Source organism: Hermetia illucens, chromosome 4 (genome assembly GCF_905115235.1).
Source record: "Hermetia illucens chromosome 4, iHerIll2.2.curated.20191125, whole genome shotgun sequence".
NCBI lineage: Eukaryota > Metazoa > Arthropoda > Insecta > Diptera > Stratiomyidae > Hermetia > Hermetia illucens.
In genome coordinates this window covers 136082916-136106077 of record NC_051852.1, presented here as the reverse complement: position 1 = coordinate 136106077, position 23162 = coordinate 136082916, and positions in this window count along the sequence as shown.

Sequence of the window (23162 nt, the reverse complement as noted above, 5' to 3'; positions counted from 1 at the left end):
TTGCAACACTCGGGGTCACCACGCCAGGTAAGCGGTGCATCAACCGAAATACTTGGCTTTGGAATGACGATGTTGAAATGAAGGTCTGTGAAAAGAAACGTCTCTACCACATGTTTTTTGACGATAAAACGCTTGCCAATTGGCAAAGTTATAAGAATGCCAATCGGGAAGCAAAGAAAGCGATCAATGTCACGCGAGCGGTTCATTACAAGAATCTTTAAGATAAACTAGACACTCGGGATGGCGAGAGAGATCTCTATCGACTTGACAAAAACCGAAACGAAGGCACACAGGATACAGAGGCAATGTTTCACCGTGTGCCACATGAACTCTTCTGGCATCCTCTACGACAACACTTAGTGCCAGATGAACTCTTGCGCTGGGTTCAATTGCTCTTCCACGATCCGAAAAATAAAGTTCGAAGCGTGGCGGGTGTATCAAAACCGCTTCGTGTCTCTGTTGGTGTTCATCAAGGTAGCGCCCTCTCTCCACTCCTCTAATAGCAAAAATGATTTCGAGCAACTTGTACAGAAATGGAAAGATCGCTTGATGCAACACTGAATTTTTGACGACCGATCCCCATGAAACAGGCACAATCACTGTCAGCAGCAGTGACCTGCCCAGAACCGAGCGATTTAAATATCACGGGTCAATGCTCTCAGCCAATGGAGAACTGCGTTATGAAATTGCTTCGGGCATTAACGCAACTGGATGAAGTGGGGTTCCACAAATGATGTTCTTTTTGATCGACGTATCAACGAAATGTCGTCCATTCTATCGCTCTCTATGGTTCTGAGTGTTGGCCCACTATAAAAGATAATGAACGGTGTCTTGCGATAATGGAGACGAAGATGTTGCATTGGACTATTAGCGTGACACATTTTCATCACATCCGAAATGAGGATATCCGCGATCGATATGGGGTTGCACCGATCGTGGAAAAACTGCGCGAGCGCTAACGAGAATTCACTTACCAAGATTAGTCTGAATATCGAAGTCGATAGTGAGCGACCAAAAGACCGGCCGAAACAACGGTGGTTTGATATGCTGGATAAGAATTTAAAAGCCTTGCAATTACATCCAGATCAGGCATTTGATAGTACTAAATGTCGAAACCGAAATGACGATCCAACCCCGCTTGTGAACGGGACAAATGCTGAAGAAAAAGAAGAAGACCCTAGAAAGTCACCTGATTGATCTGGATAAAGGTAGTAGTATCTCGGGTGGTTCTTCCGAAAATGTCAATATCGTCAGAATATGCCAGTATTTGAGTGGACTTGAACTGGATGATGCCTCTCGCATTAACATTTGCACCGTGGATGCCTTTTCCGGGCCAGGATAAAGAGGATGCATTAGAGGAGATTCATTTGTCTTAGACCGTTGTTGATATTGAATGGTCCCAAAAATGATCCTGATGCTGCTAGTCAGTCTTATCAATTTGATCGGGATACCAAATTCCCTGTACAGAGATGGCGCTGCCAAGCAGCTAGCCGATACCCTGTTCCAATATAGGACTGATGTAGCAGCGTTACAGGAGATGCGTTGGATAGGGACCGGTTTCCAGAAGAAGAGTCACTACACCATATATTATAGTGGCCATCCAGTAAACCATGTGCACCGAGTAGGTTTTTTAGTCAGCAAAAAAATAGAAACTTGCTGTTATCGGCTCTGAAAACATAAGCGAACGGCTATGCACTCTGTGCTTACGAGGCAAATTTGGAAATATAAGCCCCATTAACGTTCATGCCCCTACAGAGGAGACTGTAGAGTCGGAGAAGGACTCCTTCTCCGAGGCAGTAGAACGAACCCGCGAAGCCTGCCTCAGATATGATATCAAAATCATACTCGGGGATTTTAACAGCCAAAAAGGAATGGAGCCCGTAATCAGGCGATACGTTGGCTCCCATAGCTTACACCACCCAGTATAGAAGAAACAGTCCGTGCAATTCATCGGCTTAAAAATCATAAGTTGCCAGGAACCGATGGAATTGCGACCAAATTGGTTAAATAGGAAGGCGACCAATTACACCAAGTGGTTCATCAACTCATACTCAAGGACAGCGAATCAATGCCTGACGACTGGCAACGAGGTATTATCTGTCCTACACGTAAAAAAGGAGATATCACACAGTGCAGCAATAATATTGGTATCACGTTGTTGAGTACCATCTATAAGATATTCTCCGCTACCTGCTGGGCCCGATACGCCCAGAACATCATTGACCCATACCAAAGAGGGTTTACTACAGGCAAATCAGCAACAGATTAGATTTTCTCTCAGAGGTAAGCGATGGAAAAACTACTGGAGTCTGGCAATCAGTTGCACCATCTTTTCATCGGCTTCAAGGCCGCCTATGATAGCATAGCCAGGGTAAAACTGTACACAGCCATAAGAGAATTCGATATGTTGACCAAATTGATAACAGCTGACTAGACTGACCCTGACCAATGTGATCATGCGTCCTCTTTAATCTGGCCCTGGAGAAAGTGATTCGCGATGCAGATGTCAATGCAAGAGGCAGCATCCTCTTCTTCATCCAACTACTGACCTACGCTGATGATATTGACATTGTGAGAAAAACAACCCGAGATTTATCTTATCTAGGGTCAACAATCACAACCGATAACAGCTATGACGATGAAATCGGTACATGGTTATTGGCTGCCAACAGAGCCTATTTCGGCTTACAAAAACTGTTTCGCTCGAAACGCCTCACCACAGAGTCAAAGCTCTTTCTGTACAAGACTATGATATCGCCAGTTCTTATGTATTCCTCGGAGACCTGGGTTCTTAACTAGAAAAATTGCGCACTCTTAGCCGCGTTCGAGAGAAAAATCCTCCGATGAATTTTTGGCCCCTACATGAGGATGGTCGATTCCGTAGCCTACATAACAACGAAATCTATGAGCAATATCACGACCATCTACTTGTGGATAAAATCAGGTTCAACAGGTTGCCGTGGGCAGGTCATCTAATCCGTATGGATGAGGATGATCCAGCCCGGAAAGTCTATAAAGGGAAAATCTGTGGTAGAGAACGATGGCGTAGGTGAGGACGATAGACCGCATTTACGAATATCGAATTGGTAGACCTCGTCGCAAAGCCGGGGTATCTAGTATTTCTTACTAAGGCGGGCCTAGATCGGATACCGGTTGTTGCATCGTTGATGATGATGATGATGTTGACATTCTCAGCCGAGCTCACAGAATGCCTGGTTTTGTGCTTCCGCAATGCTAACGCTTTTAAGAGTCTTTCGTTAAACTCTTACGCTACTATTACTTCCCTCTGCCAAGAATGCTTCACAAATGCAACCGCTTTCAGCTTGGTCCTTTGTCTTCATCATTTGATTTATTTAGAAAGAAAGTAGCGTCCATACTCTAATAATTTGTAATTTTTTTTCTGTCATTTTTGTTTTTATTCTCTATTGTTCTTTCTGTTATATATGCGCGTACAATATCTTCATGGATTTTTTATGTGTTGTACAGTTAAGGAAGGTTAAGGCGCAACGACCTTGGTAAAAAAGGTATAGGGGTGCGAAGGATGGGAAAAATAAAAAACAATTACAGAGTAATTAGTAGAGTTAAAAGTTACGGTATAAATAGAGGTAGTTTAAGGGGGTCATCCCGTGTGAAGGCCGTTTTTTTCGGCTTTTTTTAGAAATTTTTTGTGAAGAGCTGGATAAAGATACAAATACCAATTTTTCACCATAAATTTCTTAATATCTTGAGTGTGTTTAGTAATTTTTCCACCCCGATTGCATAGTTAGTTATTGGAATACAGGGCAATTTATACACGCATCTTCAAAAAAAGGTGTTTTTATGCTGCCACGCTAGAGGGCGCTGTGATCATCTTAAAGAAGAATAGTAAACGGCATTTTAACGTACAGACTTAACTACAGTCCGCAAACTAGGATTATTAAAAAATATTAAAAGCTAAATTTTTGGTGCCGTATTAAACTTGTAAATATGCTCTGAATATTCCGTTGGATAGATTTTGGGCTATGGTGGCAGCCGATTTTCAACATGCGGTTTCGAGAAAAACGCATTTAAAAAGTAGAATGCGATTTTTAACCATAAAATTTTAACTGACCCTTAATCTGCTATACCTAATCCGTAAACTTTAGGTTTGTTGAAGAAACCCATATACAGCCTTGGCTTCAATTTTTGTCCTTTTGGCGAAGTCATTCGAACGTGATTCGGATCGACAAATGTGAGCTTTATTACGGTGATCGACATAAACCTGACATGTTATTTATCACGTGTTTAACACTATAATTTCCGAAAGCCCCCGAATATCAAAAAATCACTTTGCCCATATATTCTACACTATATCTAGATATAATTGATGCCAAAAAAAAAATTCGATTCCGTCTCCGAAACAATTGTATCCGGAAGGAAAATAAAAAAAAATATTTACAGTATTACGAACAGTACCTAGTTCTTTTCTTAATTTATATATTAACAGTAAAAACAAACATGGACATTAATTTCAACTTAAAGTCAGCTAATTTTGAACTATTAACCGCAGTCAACAGAGGACCTCGAAATGAAGCATCAACCAACGATCTTCACAATCACCTGAAGAACGTTATCATAGATACGACCACAAACAGACTTGGCCCCAGCCGCAAAAGGAGTCGGAACGGCTGGTTTGACGATGAATGTAAGCTAGCAACGGAACAGAAGAATGCCGCATACCGAGTAATGTTGCATTCTCAAAGAACGCGGGCACGCGCAGAGACTTATCACGAACTCCGTCGAGCGGAGAAGTGACTTCACAGACGGAAAAAGGAAGCCTGGGAGAACCAACAAGTCTGTGAACTAGAAAAGTACAGGGAGCAACCGCACCAGGCGCGGAAGTTTTACCAACAAGTTAGCAGGATGAAGCCTTATACACCTCGATGCTCATCCTGCCGAGACAAAGAGGGAAATCTGATTTCCGACAGAATGGGCATATTAGAGCGATGGGTTGAGTACTTTGATGAGCTACTGAACTACCAGAACATCGGCGAGTTGGAGGTCCCGCCAACTGAAGACGACGGACAAATACTGCCACCACCAAGTTTAGGAGAAACAGTCCGTGCAATTCATCGGCTAAAAAATCATAAGTCGCCAGGAGTCGATGAAATTACAGCCGAATTGATTAAATATGGAGGCGACCAGTTACACCAAGTGGTTCATCAACTTGTGCTCAAGGTATGGGACAGCGAATCAATGCCTGACGATTGGCAACGAGACATTATCTGTCTCATACATAAAAAGGGAAATATCACGCAGTCCACCAATTATAGAGGTATCACGTTGCTGAGTACCATCTATAAGATATTCTCCACTATCTTGCTAGGCCGGATAGCTCCATACGCCCGGAACATCATTGGCCCATACCAAAGAGGCTTCACTCCAGGCAAATCAGCAACAGATCAGATTTTCTTTCTGCGGCAAGCGATGGAAAAACTGTTGGAAAATGGACAACAGTTGCACCATCTATTCATAGACTTTAAAGCCGCCTATGATAGCATAGCCAGGGTAAAACTGTAAACGGCCATGAGAGAATTCGGTATCCCGACGAAATTAATAAGACTGACTAGGCTGACCCTGACCAATGTGCGAGGCCAGATAAAAGCAGGAGGATCACTCTCAAGACCATTCGACATCAACAACGGTCTACGACAAGGGGATGCGCTATCATGCGTCCTCTTTAACCTGGCCCTCGAGAAAGTGATCCGTGATGCTGAGGTAAATGCAAGAGGTACGATCCTCTTCAAGTCCACCCAACTACTGGCCTATGCTGACGATATCGACATCATGGGAAGAACCACCCGAGACGTACAAACTGCCTTCATCCAGATCGAGCAGGCGGCGCGAGATCTTGGGCTGCACATCAATGAAGGCAAGACAAAATATATGGTGGCAACGTCAGCATCGAAGACGAATCAACCAACAACATCAAACCGCACTGGTCAAACACAAACACGAAGAAGAATAAGGATAGGAGAATACAACTTTGAGACCGTTGACAATTTCTCCTATCTAGGGTCGAAAATCACAACCGATAACAACTACGATGATGAAATCCGCGCACGGTTGTTGTCAGCCAACAGAGCCTATTTCAGCTTACAAAGACTGTTCCGCTCGAAACGTCTCACCATAGGGTCGAAGCTCTTACTGTACAAGACTATGATCTTGCCAGTCCTCATGTATTTCTCGGAAACTTGGGTTCTTAGCAAGAAAAATTGCGAACTCTTGGCCGCGTTCGAGAGAAGAATCCTCCGAAGAATTTTTGGCCCCCTACATGACGATGGACGATTCCGTAGCCTACACAATGACAAAATCTATGAGCGATACCATGACCGTCCGGTTGTGGATAAAATCCGGCTCAATAGGTTACGGTGGGCGGGTCACTTAATCCGTATGGATGAGGATGATCCCACCCGGAAAGTCTATAAGGGCAATATCTATGGTAGAAAAAAAAGACGAGGCAGGCCCTGCCTAAGATGGAGCGATGGCGTAGGTCAGGACGCCAGACAGCTTTTAGGGATATCGAATTGGTAGACCTCGGCGCAAAACCGGGATGTCTGGAGTTCCTTATTAAGGCAGGCCTAGACCGGATACCGGTTGTTGCGCCGTTGATGATGAATTTTGAACTATAGGTTTCGCAAGTCTGATTTAGAATTTTCCAAAGAATTTCAGATTTTTCCAAACTGATTTCAGATTTCTCCAACTCAGTTTCAGAATTGTTCATTTCCAATTCGGAATTTTCCATTCCAAAATCAGAATTTTCCATTTCAAATTCCGAAATTTTTCATTGTTCCACAATAAGGTTTTATATTAACATTTTACCACTGGATAAGGATGCAGTGAGAGAAAATCTTGGCTGCCCATCAATTTTCTGTCATTGTTTGATTTCATAGTCTGGGAAAAAATGAGATCTCCTTAATCTTTGTTGTTTTTCATGACTACTACTTATGACTACAATTAATTTCGCCGTTTCGTGCAGAGCCTCATTAATATCCGCTGATAATCAATAATAATGTTTGGAAAATGCGGAATTTGATTTGGAAAATTCTAAATTACACTTGCAAAACCTATATAAGCGTGCATCACGAAAATAGTATAATCACACAGTAATGAAAACCGCTGGGTACACCTTTGAACATAATATCCCTAATTTTCAAAACGAATTGAAAGAACTGTCGTCATACTTAAATTTTAGGGGAACCACAAAGTAATTATTCATTTTCCTATCATGTAATATATTCATATTAGCAGTTATAGTTTAATCACCCTTATCTCTATCTTTAAGGGTTACCCGTAAATTTTTTTTTTCTATTTAGAAAAAAAATCCAAAAAGTAAAGAATTCCAAAAATTCTAATTTCTATAAACCTACCAAGCAAAAATATAGAAAAATTGCGGTATTTCATTCTTCACAAAAAACGCGATCGTTTCATTATGTTAATACATATTTCTATGCTCATGTGTATACATTTGTGAGTATAAATGCCCAATGGACTTGATAATGAATAAAGGGAAAAAAGTCAAATAAAAATATTCTAGAAACTAAAAATAAATTATTTATTAACCGCATTTGCCGATAAGAAAACGAATCTGTTAACATTCAAAGGTCATTCTTAAGGGTCAGCATGGCATCCGATTTTCCTTTGCTTTCACATGAATATGCACGACCTGATCCATGACGGACGCGCCTATTACACATTTCCAATGATAACGAGCACCACTGTAATTCTACCATTGGTCGTGAGCTTGTCTGCGAAGGAATCTCAGTCGTTAGAATCTAATTAAAAGAAATATTGATTATGAGCCAGAATGTGTTTTTCAATAATCTTATCTCTTCTGACTTGTCCTTTTTTGTGGAATACAATATTTTTTGGATCGTTTCACGCCTGCATTCATATTTAAAATTTCGAAAAGATTCCTATTTATGGAAGCTGTTGATAACCTCCGCGATAATCCCTTTTAAGTTCAATTCCAGTCAGAACAGTAAAGAAGATATGGCCACTTTGTTGAGAGGGATATTTTCGCTAGTGACGTTATTGTTGGTCGGTACTTTAGGTTGGTACTATGCGTTGAATCATAGTAACATCTATGATCTCAAAATTAAACATTTTTATTACTGATAATGCCACCATTCCAAACTTGCAGTTGAATTACTTTAACTATCAAATTGTTATCATTAGGTATGGTCTCTTGTCAGCCGCCGACATTAAAATGTTATATTTCTCTAGTCATTTTTCGAATATATCAATTCAATTCCCAATTCAAATCAGACAACAAATTCAGAAATATTTAGGACAACACTTTAATTAAGCGGAGCGTTCAGAATTTTCGAATAACGATTACAGATACTTATTATGATTCAATTTGAATGAGTTCACTTTTGGCGCCAATAACATTCAGATCAGCAACCATCAAAAAAGTGATTAAAGAGCACAAAATCAGGAACCTGACGTCCACTAAGGACAATTTAATTTAATATTAAAAATTAAAATGAAATCTAATGTTATTATTATTATTCTGTTAAGGGAAAGTCGCACCGCGTCCTTGAAGAACTATTGTGCCCCTTTTACTGGTTATAGTGTACCTGTTGATCATAGTATCTCAAGCAGGCCTGTAACCATTAGGAACTTTGGTATGTTCCCCACTTCCAGAAGTTTCAGTTTTGCATCTGGTATTAAGTGTTCTCCCAGATGTATCGACCTACTTAGCACAAGTGCCGGACACTGTCCCAGGACGTGCATAGAAGTTTCGTCCTCCTCCTCACAGAACCTGCAGGCAGTGTCCGTAGATATCCCTAGCTTCCCTAGGTGATAGTTCAGCCGAAAATGACCAGTGAGAATTCCCACTATGATTCGGAGTTTCTTTTTGGTGAGGTTTAAGCAATCCTTTGTACGCATGGGTTCGTATCCCCCAATAAGCACCCTGGACTGCTCCATCCCTGGTAGGTCCGCCCAATATAGTTCCCTCAACCGTTTCTCTTCGTTTCTTAGATTCATAGCCATGAAACCGTTTCCGATTCCACAGGAGGATTCTGGCCCGTATAAAGGTGTCCCTGCTCCCTTCTTGGCTAGTTCATCCACTGCCTCATTGCCTTCCAACCCAGCATGGCCTGGAACCCAAAGTATCCAGACCTTGTTGGACGAGCCGAGTGTATTCAGTTTCTTAAGGCATTCCCATACCAGTTTAGAGTTCACCTGGTTGAACCTAAATGCCTTGATCGCTGCTTGGCTATCGGTGAGAATAGCTATGTTCTGCCCCTTGTAGTTCCTTTGCAGATTAAAGGAGGCACATTTGTCTATGGCGTAAATTTCCGCCTGGAATATGCTAGTGTACCTGCCCATTGGCTCAAAGTACATTTTCCTTGGACCAATGACACCGGCACCCGGTCCCTCTGCTGTGAGGGATCCGTCAGTGTACCAAGTAATCAGTTGGTGGTTTAAGTCGTACGTCGCAGCCACGCTCTCCCAGTTTGCCTTGTTACTCCAACGTGTTTCAAACTTCTTATCGAAGTGAAACCTCGTTGTCATGTTGTCCCTCGGTATCAGTAATTCGGGATACCGCCTAGAAAGGATATCAATCTTCCTTCGATTTAGGCAGCTCCCCGCCTCACTCATACTACCGGCCATCCTGAATATTGATCTCCTTGCCTGCATCTGTATGTGCAGATGGAGAAGGGTTAATCCCAGAAGGACCTCCAGGGATTCCGTTGGGCATGTCCTCATTGCCCCACTGATACACACGCAAGCCAGCCTTTGGAGCTTATGTAATTCCCTGGCTTGTGTGCTGAGTTGGGTTCTTTCTGCCCAGATTACCGCTCCATAAGTAATCATTGGCCTTACTATTGCAGTATATATCCAAAGTAGTATCTTCGGGCTGCAACCCCATTTTTTTCCTGCTATGGATCTGCAAGTCATTAGAGCCCTCGTGGCTTTCCGACAAGTGTTTCCGACATGTGTCTTCCAGAGTAATTTTTGGTCTAGAGTGATTCCCAAATATTTGACCTCTGTTTCTCGTTTCACCTCCATATCATGTAATGTTATGGCTTTCAGCTTACGCCTCCTAGTGAATGGTACTATGGTGGTTTTGGTTGGGTTGATCTGCAGTCCCACCTTCCTGCACCAGGCACTAGTAACCCTTAATCCAGTTTGGATTCTATCACATAGGGTATCTTCATATTTGCCCCTACAGATTAGAACAATTTCGTCCGCGTAGCCCTGGACTTGTATTCCAGTATTAGTTAACACGTCCAGGAGTTCATCCACTACCATACTCCACATCAGCGGCGATAGTACTCCACCCTGTGGACAGCCTTGAGTGGTGTTCATGATAATAGAATTTGTACCTGTTTGTACCTCTATTTGCCTGCTTTCTAGCATTTTGCCCATCCAGAGTGCCAGGGTGTTTCCCACTCCTTTGCGGCTCAGGGCATCCTGTATCTCTGTGTGCGATGTGTTGTCGAATGTTCCTTCGATATCCAAAAACGCGCACAGTGCAATTTCTTTTGTTTCAATGGCGTCCCGTAGTACCTCTGTCAGCTGATACAGAGCAGTTTCAGTTGACCGTCCTGCCCGGTAAGCGTGTTGACAGTGATGTAGAGGATTACGCTTTAGAACGTTAGTTCTAATATAGTTGTCTATGACCTTCTCCACCGTTTTGAGTACGAACGATGTTAGGCAGATTGGTCTGAAAGATTTAGGGTGAAAAGGATCCTTTTTACCCGCTTTCGGAATACCCAGTGCTATGCTCCCCCTTACCACCCTCAGAAGAGACTCTAAGATAATTCCTAGGCCTCTCTGGATAAGTGCTGGGAAAATGCCATCTACTCCGGGAGATTTCATTGGTTTAAAAGTTCCCACTGCCCATCTTAGCCTAGCTTCTGAGCATACCTCTTTTGCTAGTTTCCAGCTCTCTTTCCTTCCCCTTTTATTCGTTGTTGGGGTGTCAGGCGGATTGTTGTCGCCTGCCGCCGAGGGGTAGGACCCCGGGAAATGAGTTCTGAGAAGCAGGTGTACCCTGCCCTCCTCATTTTCGGTGAATGTCCCATCTTCCTTTTTCAAGCAGACAGAGGATATTCCTCCGTCTTTGGCTACAGCCTTGTACAGCCTGGTTGCTTCTGTGATCTGTTCAATCCCTTCACAGAATTCCCTAAAGCTGTTCCGTTTCGCTTCCCTGATCGCGTTGCTATACGCAGTCAGTGCATTTTTATACCTCCGCCAGTCCCCGGTTTGTTTTGCCCGGTTAAAGAGCTTTCATTCTCATTCTGGCTAGGTTCTTGTTCTTGACTGTCTTGGCCGGACAGCTGGAAAAATGTTTTAATGTTAGTTGGAAAATAAGTCAGAATCCGGAAGTTTGGCGCCTTCTTCCGGTATCTTCTTTACGGCGAAAGTTAAGCGTTCTTTTACACGCATTCAAAAATTCACATTTAAATCGACCAGAAAATAGGAAGAAGTAGCTTCATTATTTTTTTGATTCTAATGTACTGGCAAGTAACTGACGCTATTTTACAATTAATAGAAATATCTAAAATAATAAGGAAAATCTAATGGTCACCCAACCGAAAACCTACTACTTCCAGCAGTGCTTAATTTCAGTGATCGGACGAGTGCCGATCTTTTTTTGTGCCCAACAGATATGTAAGCTAGTCAATTTTTGGAAACGACCTACCATAACTTGATTAATAATACATTGTAGGAATTGCACAAAAAATACGAAATATTGCCTATTGGGAGTTCCTTTCTTTTCAGCTTTTATCCCTTTCAGAGCGGTGTCTCATGACCGGTTGCGCCATTTTGCTCGATCATAAGCCTGAGCAAATGGTTGTTCCCCATCGACTTCCAAGTTCAAACCAACCTTAACAAATGATCTCTCCTCGGTGTTAATTACATTTCCATACTAACGAAGATGTCTCTCCCATATTTTTTCCACAATCGATGGCATCCCATATCGACCGCAGATGTCCTCACCTCGGTTGTAAGCATGATGTATTACGCCACTGGTTCAATGCAATATCGTTTTTATTACCGCGAGGCACCGTTCTTTGTTTTTTATAGTCGGCCTGAACTCGGAACCATACAGACCAACAGGGCGGACGACAATGCGGTAAATTTTAGATTTAAGACGTTCGTTGATGCGTTGTTCACAAAGAACGCAACTTCATCCAAGCTGTGATGACACGTGAAGAAATCGCCGCCAATTGATTTGCAGCCCAAGACGTTCCTTACGTTATGTTATCGGTGAGTTGATTCGCAACGGCCAATGTTGAGGTACGATAGTCTCATAAGAAATGGCTTCGCAGTCAGTGACAGTGATAAAATGTCAGAATATAGTCGATTCGTGTTGTGCTATTCCTACTAAGAAGATGAGATAATGGTTTGATAAACTCGCTGCCTCAGCTCGCCTTCTCTGTACGAGGATTTCTCTGACAGATTATCAGAGGTTCTAATCGTTTTGTTTCCCTCACTTCCTTTCATTCCTGTCTTCTAGAACCTATGCTGACTTAGTTTCTTTTCAAATTTCTATGTTCCTCGGTCAAATTCTTAATACGTAAGTCCAGAAACGAATATTTGACCGGTGTTTAAGACGCACTAAAGCGCGGAAACTTCAAGCCTTTCCGGTCCCACATTCACAACTCTCGCTGTCCTGCCCAGTTATCCCCTCCGTCCATTTAATTCTCTAGCTCCTCAGGTAAATCTTTTGATTTACTCTTCCGCTACTTTTCCACAGCCACATAGATTATTTGTTCGGTTCATTACCTTTTACCGAATTGCTATACAATTCCATATCCATGTCTACCAAGACAATGCGTTAAAATAGGCCTCTAACTTTATGCTGTGCATTATCAAAATGAATGAACTAATACAACAGATACAAAGAACAGATAAAAAGAAATTGTCTAGCTCCGGCCAAGTTTTGATCCGAGCTATGGGCGGATTTACCCTGAACACATTCGTACCCTTGTTGTGCTTTACGAATTATTAAGGGAGTGTACAACACCGCTTCGGTCACGCTACTCCCAGGGCAGAGGTGAGGCGGCATCTAAGGAGTTGCCTTTGCCCTAGTAAGAAACTGTAGCCGTCTTCGTCCCTCTTTTCATTTTTGAACTTTGGATATTAACCCAAAAAGAGGAGTACGTGCACTATAAAGAATGCGAGCAAGTTGCTCTCCATTTGGTCCGGTCAAGCATTGAATGGATGCGAACTTAGGACTCCTCAATCCTTAAAAAAAACACATACAATTTTTAAAAAAATTTTAATGAAAATGATTATCTGGCTTCGAAACGTTTGACTGACTCCGCTTTGAACTTTAATTTGTCCACACACTGCTCCGAAAGGTGTTGATGTGGAAAAAATAGAGTGAAAACTAGCTTGCTTTCTGTCGATCAAGCTTTCAAGGTACTTTTTAGTTTAGTTTAGTTTATTTACTGGAGGAGCCGCAGCTCCAAGCACTCAAGCCATTGTTAGGCCCATTGTACTATCCCCGTAAATCGCCTATTCAATGGCTTTAGCGAATCTGAGCACATTCTTCAGAGAGTGTGCAGATTCTTCATTGAAGAAAACCTTGCCAAAATGTCTTCGTCTGAGATCTGAGGATGCCGGGCAGCTGCATAAAAATGCAGGGCCGTCTCCTCCTCCTCCTCACATTGGCTGCACATAGCCGCAACCACTACCCCAATCTTTTCCATATGGTATATTAAGGAGCAGGACTTGACAGTAGATGATCGGATTCCAAGAGCTGGTTCTAGCCCCACCATTGTAGATCCAGACCCTCAGCGAGCCAGTCTGTCAGCCTCCTCATTACCAGCGATGTTAGAGTGCCCCAACACCCACATCAGGAATGTTTTGTTCAGTCGGCCAAGCTTCAGCAGCACCTGATGACAACTCCACACCAACTGGCTTGATATGTCGTTGCTATTTAGTTCTGATAATGCCGCCCGACTGTCGGAACAGACTTGAATGGTGCGACCCCTTCACTTTTGTCACAGACATTCTTCTGCTGCCCATGAAAACACATATATCCGTGCCAAGTGCCACAGTCGGCGTAGTACTCATTTCTCCAGTAATACTTAGGCAACCAAGTCTCTGAATCTGCGTTAGCAGCTTCCTGCTGTTAGCAAAGTTCAGTCTTGGCCACGACGATGCATCCATATATCAAAATCGGTTTTATTATGGATGTATACATCCAGTATATCCGTTTGGGTGAAAGTCCCCAGGTCTTACCTATCGCATTCCTACAGCACCAGAGCAATCTGCAGGATTTCTGATATTGTTCCTGGATATGGTGCTTCCACATTAACTTGGAGTCGAAATGTACCCCTAAGTACTTGACTGTTTGTGCCAGCTGGATTTCCGCCCCTGCTAAGGTGGGTAGCGTATAACTACCCCACCTGACGTTCCTAGTGGGCATAACTAGTCCAGTCTTCCTAGCGTTCACCGTGAGTCCATTGCGGAGGCACCAGCTGTAGATTTCATGCAGAGTTGCATTCAAGCGGTCACAAACTGTAATACTAGTAGGAGCAAGCTACCTAGGTTTATTTTTATTTAGAAGAACTACAAACATCGGAACGATAACTATTTTTGGAGATAAAGATGTTGCGTCGAACCAGTGGCATAACACGCCGTGGTTACGTCCGAAATTAAGACATCTGCAATCAATATGGGTTGCACTGGTCGTGGAAAAATAACGAGATAGGCCTCTTCGTATAGGAGGGTTATTGAATTCGCTGACGAGAACTCATGACCAAAAGGCCGACTGAAGCAACGCTGGCTTGGTACGCTAGATGGTGATTTTAGAGCGTCTCGACTCGCAATCCGACAAGTCGCGTCCACCCCGAATCGATACTGGCTTTCCTAGGCAATCACGCAATTCAAAAAATAGACTCTTAACTGACGTGGCCAAGATGCCTTAGAATGCTTTCAATTTACTCACCGAATCAATTATTCATATCTTATCCCAACACCACTGCAGCAGATTAAACTTTTACTCGAGGGTTCGCCAGGGTCCATGAAAGTTGTCTGTCTTCAAGTCATCCTTGAGAAAAGTAAACAATATATTGCACTTTCGAGTAGGAAAACCCACTAAATGCAAATTTCCAGGGAAAGGCTGAGGCTGTTAAATTCAAATTATATAACGTGCAATCTAAAATTTAACACAGATAAAAAAAATAGTTCAGGAATTTGATGGGGTAAGCATTTATTTATTTATTCGCGAAATTGGTTCTCCTTGCAAAATTTCATGCTTTATTCAAAATGTACATTCGTAATACTGATCCGTATGAAAGTGGGTTATGTCTGAAAACTCCAGTTACCATCCATTATTCAACACCTCCAACACTTTTCATATATGTAAGTATGTTCAATTTCGAAAATCACTAAAAAAATCAAACATGACGATTGGCGAACAGCAAATCGATTCGTTTCTTCGATTACTTAAGTGGCCCTCGTAGTCAATTCTATGTATTCAGTGGCCACATTGGCCCCGATGTATTCCGCATTAACTACACAATGACCCCCGGTCAAGAGGTATTTTTGTTAGTCATGTGCATACCTTAATTCGCCTGGAATGAATTAATTCCTGTCGAATTCCTTTTCGTTATTTTTGTCATCATCCAGCAGACTGTGTGGTGTGAGGTTCCCATCCTTCTGGATATCCACCTCTTGCTGAAGATCGGCTCTTACCCAAGGCACTTAGTAGTCAATTTTCAATGGGGGACGAAAAAAATCAATTTGAAATTCTCGAGAGAAATTCCAGCTGCTGATTTTCTCTGTATAAAATGTGGGACAAATGTTGATGAATTTTGGTAATTTTAGATGAGCTCACGTAACCTCAGAAACACAACAGTCGAGATATTTTTATTTTACCTAAAATTACCATAGGACTCCAATGACTGCCTCTAGGTCTGCTGTATAAAAGGAACGATAGACAGAGAGGTCAGCCAGGAATTTTAATCGACCGCAGTCACTGGCCTTTTTCATGATTAAGCCGTTTCGTTCGAGGCGGAGTTACGAGGATTAGAATTTCAAATTCTCAAAAATATTCTTGAATGACAATATCGAGGGCGAATTTTGTTGATGTCTAATGGATAACGTCTAAATCGATTTGAATTCCCGAATATGTGGGGATTTTAATGCTATGAGTAACTCGTGGTAAGATGCAAGCAAGCGGAATATATGGAAGAATTTCAGGATTGTTCGAAAAACTATGTAGAATGCAGAGCTATAAACTGAAATAAATAACCCTAAATAGAGCGAGTGGGCCGGTCAAGACGTAGCCGAAGCTTGCACCATAAGAGATGGCTGACACATATAATTGTGCTGTTAGGCTAGCTATTTGGGAAAGTAGCCGACGTCGAGTCCTTTCTTGTAAAGGTGATAGTCCCATCGTTGGTTTTACCAAGGCAAATACAAAAACTGCCACGTTGAAAAAAAATCATCCCTCTATCTTCTAAGACTCCCTAATTTTGACTCCCTATAGCTAAAAGCCACGATAATCTGACTGGAAAGAACCCAACTCAGCACACAAACCAGGGAATTACGCAAGCTCCAAAGACTGGCTTGTGTGTGTATCAGTAGGGCAATGAAGACATGCCCAACGGCATCCAAACAGATGCAGGCAAGGAAAGCGATATGCAGAATGGCCGGGAGTACCAGTGAAACGGGGAGCTGCCTTAACCAAATTACTGATACCAAGGGATAACATGACAACGAGGTTTGACTTTGATAAAAAGTTTGAAATACGTTAGACTAACAAAGGCAAACTGGCAGAGCGTGGCTGGGACATACGGCTTAAACCAGCAACTGATTACTTGGTACAATGACAAATCCCTCACAGCAAAGGGAGCTGTGCTTGGAGCCAATGGGTAGGTACACTAGCATATTTCCGACGGAAATATACCCAATATCTGTCTATGCCCCCTTTAATCTTCAAAAGAACTACAGAGTAGTTCTTTTGAAGATGAAGCCGGTATTATCACCAGCAGCCAAGCAGCGATCAAGGTATTTACGTCAAACCAGGTGAACTCTAAACTGATATGGGAATGCCTTGAGAGACTAAATACGCTCGGCTGGTCCAACAAGGTCTGGATACTCTGAGTACCAAGCCATGTTGGGTTGGAAGACAACGAAGCAGCGGACAAACTAGCCAAGAAGGGAGCAGAGGAAGAGGAACGTTTGAGTTAACTATACTGGGCGGGCCTACCAGGAATGGAGCAGTCCAGGGTGCTTATTGGGGGATACGAACCCATGCGCAGAAAGGATTTCTTAAACCTCACCAAAAATAACCTCCGAATTCAAGTGGAAATTCTCACTGGCCACTGCCGACCGAACTATCACCTAAGGAAGCTAGAGATATCTCCGGACACTGCCTCCAGGTTCTGTGCCGAGCGTGATGAAACCTCTATACACGTTCTGGGACAGTGTCCGGCATTTGTGCGAAGTGAGTCGAGGCATCTGTGAAAACACTTAATACCAGATGAAAGTTGAAAGATCTGGAAGTCGGAAATATACTAAAATTCCTAACGGATGAATAGGTACACTATAACCAGCAAAAGGGGCACAATAGTTCTTTAAAGACGCGGTGCGACTTTTCCTTAACAGAATAATAAATAAAAGCCGCTTCACACCTTGTTGACCCCAGAAATTCAGAGGCTGTCGCTGCTAATGTCGGTGTGTACCAACCTCAATTTGTCCTAGGAACCAAAACAAATATTCATCGACACCTCACATTGATGCGCTAATTCAGCGCAGAAATTTCATGGTACATTACACCATCAATGGAATGAACACTGATTTGAGATGCTAGAAAAAATGCATCTGCACAGAGCAAATCGGTAGATAGCCATGCAACTGCGTCCGTTATGAGAACAAAGAATAGTGGCCTGAAGACTGGTGAATACCGACTGAGATATAAAGTGGAGTTAATGTATCGGCTAAACTTCAACATATGCTTTTTGAACAGTCGTTCCGAACTATCCTTGCCACTCAAGCATGATAGTAGCCGAATAATCAGCAAAAATTCAAAAAAGTAATATAGAAAAAGGGATATAGAATGTAACCTCCAGTAACCGAAGGACAACGTGAACCACCGCAAGGCGAACGAAACCGGGATTCAACAAGACGAAAAGCAAATGCAAGATTGAAAAGATATCGGTACCAAACTGCAGAACCAAACTGAGAAAAAAACAAAGATCCTTACGACTTTCCAGAAACAAAACGAAAGTTTACTTTAAAAGCACGAATAGGTCCTAATAAATACTGACAGTGGTCCTGACTAGAGTATTGTCAGACTACCTGGACCGGATCTTTTAGCAAGACCCTAAAGCAGTTAATCCAAAGGCACTTCCCCACTAGGGGCAAGGACTGTGAATCAGAAGCCCGCTTAGAGGTTGTGCAGCCCCAATCGTGTGAGAATACCGAACCAATGAATAGGAGAGGCGAGAAAATTAACTGGATTTTAAAGAGCTTGACTAGATATAAAACAGCAATAAAAGCTTATGGCGTGGCTTGTAGAGATTTATCGTAGCTACATTTAGAGAAGTATCGTAGCGTTCACACCGAAAGCGGGCAAACTTGGCCTTAGTCCACAAAGGGCTTTTGATCAATCAACCTCACGTCTTTCATGTTGAGGACTCTAGGGCCCGTCCTGGATATCCACTTAAGCACGATCATCAAGAAGTCACATTTATCCAAATCTCAGCGTGACAACCTCAAACGGAAATTTGCAGAATCGCTCTTCATAAAGCAATCAGCAAGGTTAAGTTGTCGTTACACTGCAAGGAGTATACCTTAACTTCCTGAATATAGACTGAGGGTTCAAGAATATGAATACCAAAACCAAGGAGGTAGCCACTTGACCAGAGCTGTTACTGGAGAGACGCTTCGGGATGGGGCCCTCTCCAATGGCCTTCTTGACAGTGATAGATACTATACTGCGAATAGAGGACAAGAGCGGAATGAAGGTAGTCGAATATGCCACCGACTTGGTTCAGGCAGATTTCCCTTCGTTATCCAAGGGGGCATGGAATTTTACCTCATTCGACTAAGTGGAAGAAAATTGGCGAGAGGCCGACGCCTTATTTTTTTGTACTTTTATTTAAGGACGAAAACCAGCCTTTTCTCTATCGATTAAAAGTTCGAGACATTCGATAGGAAGCATACAAATACTCCTTTAATTATTGCACTCAAGGTAAATACTCTTTTTTCAAATCTTCACGAGCATCCCCTTCCTACACTCCTTGGCATTTTAAGAATTCCCAGATAAATGGAAGTATCAGCTTTGTAGAAATAGCAAGAGCTGCAAAGAAAAATTTCACCGTAAGTTCGCTTAAGCTAATTTATCCACGAAAAACCAACTCCATAGCTTCAGATCGATAAGCCTATGAAGATCCTAAGGGTTTGATGTGAGGCACGTAGGCATAATCCCACAGTCTTCTTCGCACATGGATTGATTTGAAGACCACGATCAAAGTCCGTACTCGTACTCATTTATACTGAATGCAGGTTCAGCAGTGGATGTGAGCCATATCTGACACTTTTGCGGTAACTAAGGTGTACGGCGTCCGAGCTGTACAGCCCAACTCCACACTTGATTCCACAAGGAACTGGGTTCGTGATATGAGCACAACCACAACTAGTAAACTCCCACAAGAAAGCCAATCGCAAATAACCATGCCAAAAACATATCAACCAGAAATTCTCTTGATATATATGCTCTCAGAGGGCCATCTCGATTCCCATAGTACTAGATAACCTCCGATGAGGCCTCGCCTCTAAAGCCACTACGGATGAATCTCCCTCTTCCTTGAGTACGTGGAGACGGCAAATATGCCCAACACTGGTATTGGCCGACTATAAAAGGCAATGAATAACATCTCGCGATAATGGAGATGAAGATGTTGCATTGGGGTGACGTAACACGACATGACCACATCCGAAATGACGATGTTTGCGGTCGATATGGGGCTGCACTGATCATGGAAAAATTGAGGGTGAGGCGTCTTCGATAGCATGGTCGCGTAATTCGCGCTAACGAGAATTCACTTGCCATAAATAGTCCGAACATTGAAGTCGATGGTAATCGACCAAAAGACGGAGAGAAGCAACGATGGCTTGATACGCTGGATGAGGATTTGAAAGCCTCGCGACTGCATCCGAATCAGGCTTTTGATAAAACAAAATGGCGCAACCGATGACGACGAGCCGACCCCGCTTGTGAACGGGATAAATACTAAAGAAAAAGAAGTTTAGAATACAGTATTATACCCAGAAAGTATTAATCTTTGTCCATTTCACCCCGGTAGGTAGAATCCGGGTATCGTTGTCTTGGTTAAGTTGCATCAACTCCATTTTGGCTGGATTTATGACAAGTTTACATCTTGTAACCCACAGGCACATCTTTCCCAATGCTCTTTCCATGATCTCGCTGATAATGAAGGAAAACACTGACACCAATATCACAAAGCCACAACCTTCACGCTGCTGCTGTCTAGTATCAGTAGAATTTGATTCAGCGCTACCAACCAGAGCACTGGAGAAATGGTGCCACCTTAAGTCGCGCTTCTGCTTATGATCCAGGCCAAATTTGGAAAAGAACGACTCCATGGTTCTCACATGATTATTTCAATTAGGTACCGAATATACATCGAAACCAGCTTATCGGCAGCGACCGAAACTAAACCGAAAACGAACTAAACCGAATGGGGCTGTATACATGATGAGCCGTGGGAACCTTATTTATCTGTAAATATATGCTCATAGACTTTCTTTTCAAATTGCGCATGAGTAAGTGGTTGCTCATGTCTGATGCGTGGGCCAAAATGGCTTTGAGAAAGATACCTAGAATATAGAGCCACAATCGACGACAAGAGAAGGAGTAAACTTATGGTTCAGAGGCTCGGAACCCCAGTCCCGACGGATTTTGGGTGTGAACAAGCGGGTTCCCGGTAATCGACATCCCTCTACCGCAGTCCTTCGATGTTGGACAAATAGGCCACCATGGCGTATAATGCTAAAAGAAATCTTCTTACCGAGCACACCAGTAATATAATCCAAAAAAGATAAGCTGGAAGCAGATCACTGCCTGGCGAAAGCGGTACAACGCCCACCGCATTTGTTCATTAGAGGTGAAAGCAATATTTACTACAGAACCACGTCAACTCTGAAATCCCCGTCAATATTGCAAGATCATAACAGGTATGGTAGAGGGAAGGTCAATACATGCCAAAAGTGAAAGAATATGTAATTACTGTTCACCTACCATGGGGTAAAAATAGTTGTACGAGTCTATCAAGGACAATGACAACGCGCACCAAGCCAGAATGAATATAGACTGGGTTATCAGAGTCCTCTATAACAGGTCACCGAAAGATGAAAATAATTCCAAGGAGGTGGCACAACTTGTTCTACCAACGGTAGAGCAGGCCACCGTTTACCTTTAACCGCCAGCGAATTACGGTCAAATAAAAGAGTATAGGATAAAGATAGGGTTCCCTATGAAAATTAAAAGCACCTTAAGGGAAAAGAGAATGCAGGCAATTCCAAAAAGCGGAGCCAAAGGTTCATAAGAAGGAAAGCATGTGGCCAAGTTCAAATTTCGACAAGCGTAGCGGAACTCATGGGAGGGAAAACAATAGATGGTGTTTCAAGGGAACTAATATCAAATCGGGAAACTGGAAGCTGGACGCTTCAGGTACGAAAGGCTTTGTATATTTCTTAGTACGTAGCGCATAATATATGCATATATTATAATATGTGATGGATATTCGGGTGATATTGACATTCATAGTCTTGAATTTGTAAAGAAGCAACAACTTTGACGTATTACAGCTTTGTTAGTAATAGTGCGATTTCCACCAAACTTGGTAAGATCATGCTCTACATTATAGCCTACATCGTGGTGCTAGGATGAATTTAAGAGGGGTTGCTAGCCAATTACAAACAATTATAGTAATATACTATTATTAACTTAATTTGAAGAGATATCGGTACGGAAGGTATTTCGGAGCCCAGGCACCATATATAAGTGTATGGAGAAAGACCATATTGGCAGGGAGTGCAATAGGGACCCGGAACGCCCATTGCGCGACGGAATAAATGTAAATGCCTAGAAGACTCAGTGGTAAATGCCTGGAAGAATCGTTGCCAGGTCGCCCAGGATTTAGTTGAGCAGACCATCTACGAATCTCAGATGGAAATTGCAACTGAATATATTTTGCGGTAAAAAAGGGTTATGTGGTCATAGGTCATGAACACCTTCCGAAAATCCACAATTATAGACCTGTCCTTTGTTACTCCTGTACTGGCGCGTGGTATGTCCTAGGTCATTAGCGAGAACTACATCCACAACGAACATCACCATCCACTATGGGTGCATCCACAAGACAAATCAGTAGCATGCTCTAAAACGAGAAAGATTTAAGGCTGGTCGCCAAAACATTGAATAGACAGATTTTCATAAAGGCGTGGCTAGAACAAGCTAATAAAGTACACGCCTTTACGGAAAGAGTTGTCCATGTGGCAAAATACATCACCAAAGCATGTGACGCGTCCATGCCTCCGAGATGCTCAATCCCTGATCGAAGAAAGAGAAGAAGAGTAAACTGGTCAGCCTTAAGTCAGCCTGCCATCGACCCAGACGAATTGCTCACGGGCAAAAAAAAGCACGCCTATATGGAAGCCCGCTCGAAAATATATGTAAACCCTTGGGGAGCACCTGTAACATCGTGATAGAACGAGAAACCCTTCATCTCCGCAGGACACCTGACTAACCCTCTTAATTAAATTTATTCAGGAGTTATTTTCGCAGCAAGAGGGGGCACTGACGAATTTCAGCAACCTCTGAGTGTGATGGCAATTCCGGCAATCACCGGAGATGAGCTATCTGCGGTGGAATAGGAGACAACAAAGCCCCCTATCTGGATATCATACCGAATAGGGCCCTCATCATCGCCGTAAAATCCAGACCAGGCATATTCGAATACTGAGTTGTTCGAAGTGTTCATGTTCAAGGGTATATTTCCTGCACCATGGAAGCGGCAGAGGTTGGACTAGACCCATGTGTCTTCCAGATACTATGAGGATTTTCAATCTTTGGTCCGTTCTGCTCAAATGAGCAGATAAATAAGACTACACAAATAGGTACTCTGCTTTGAGTG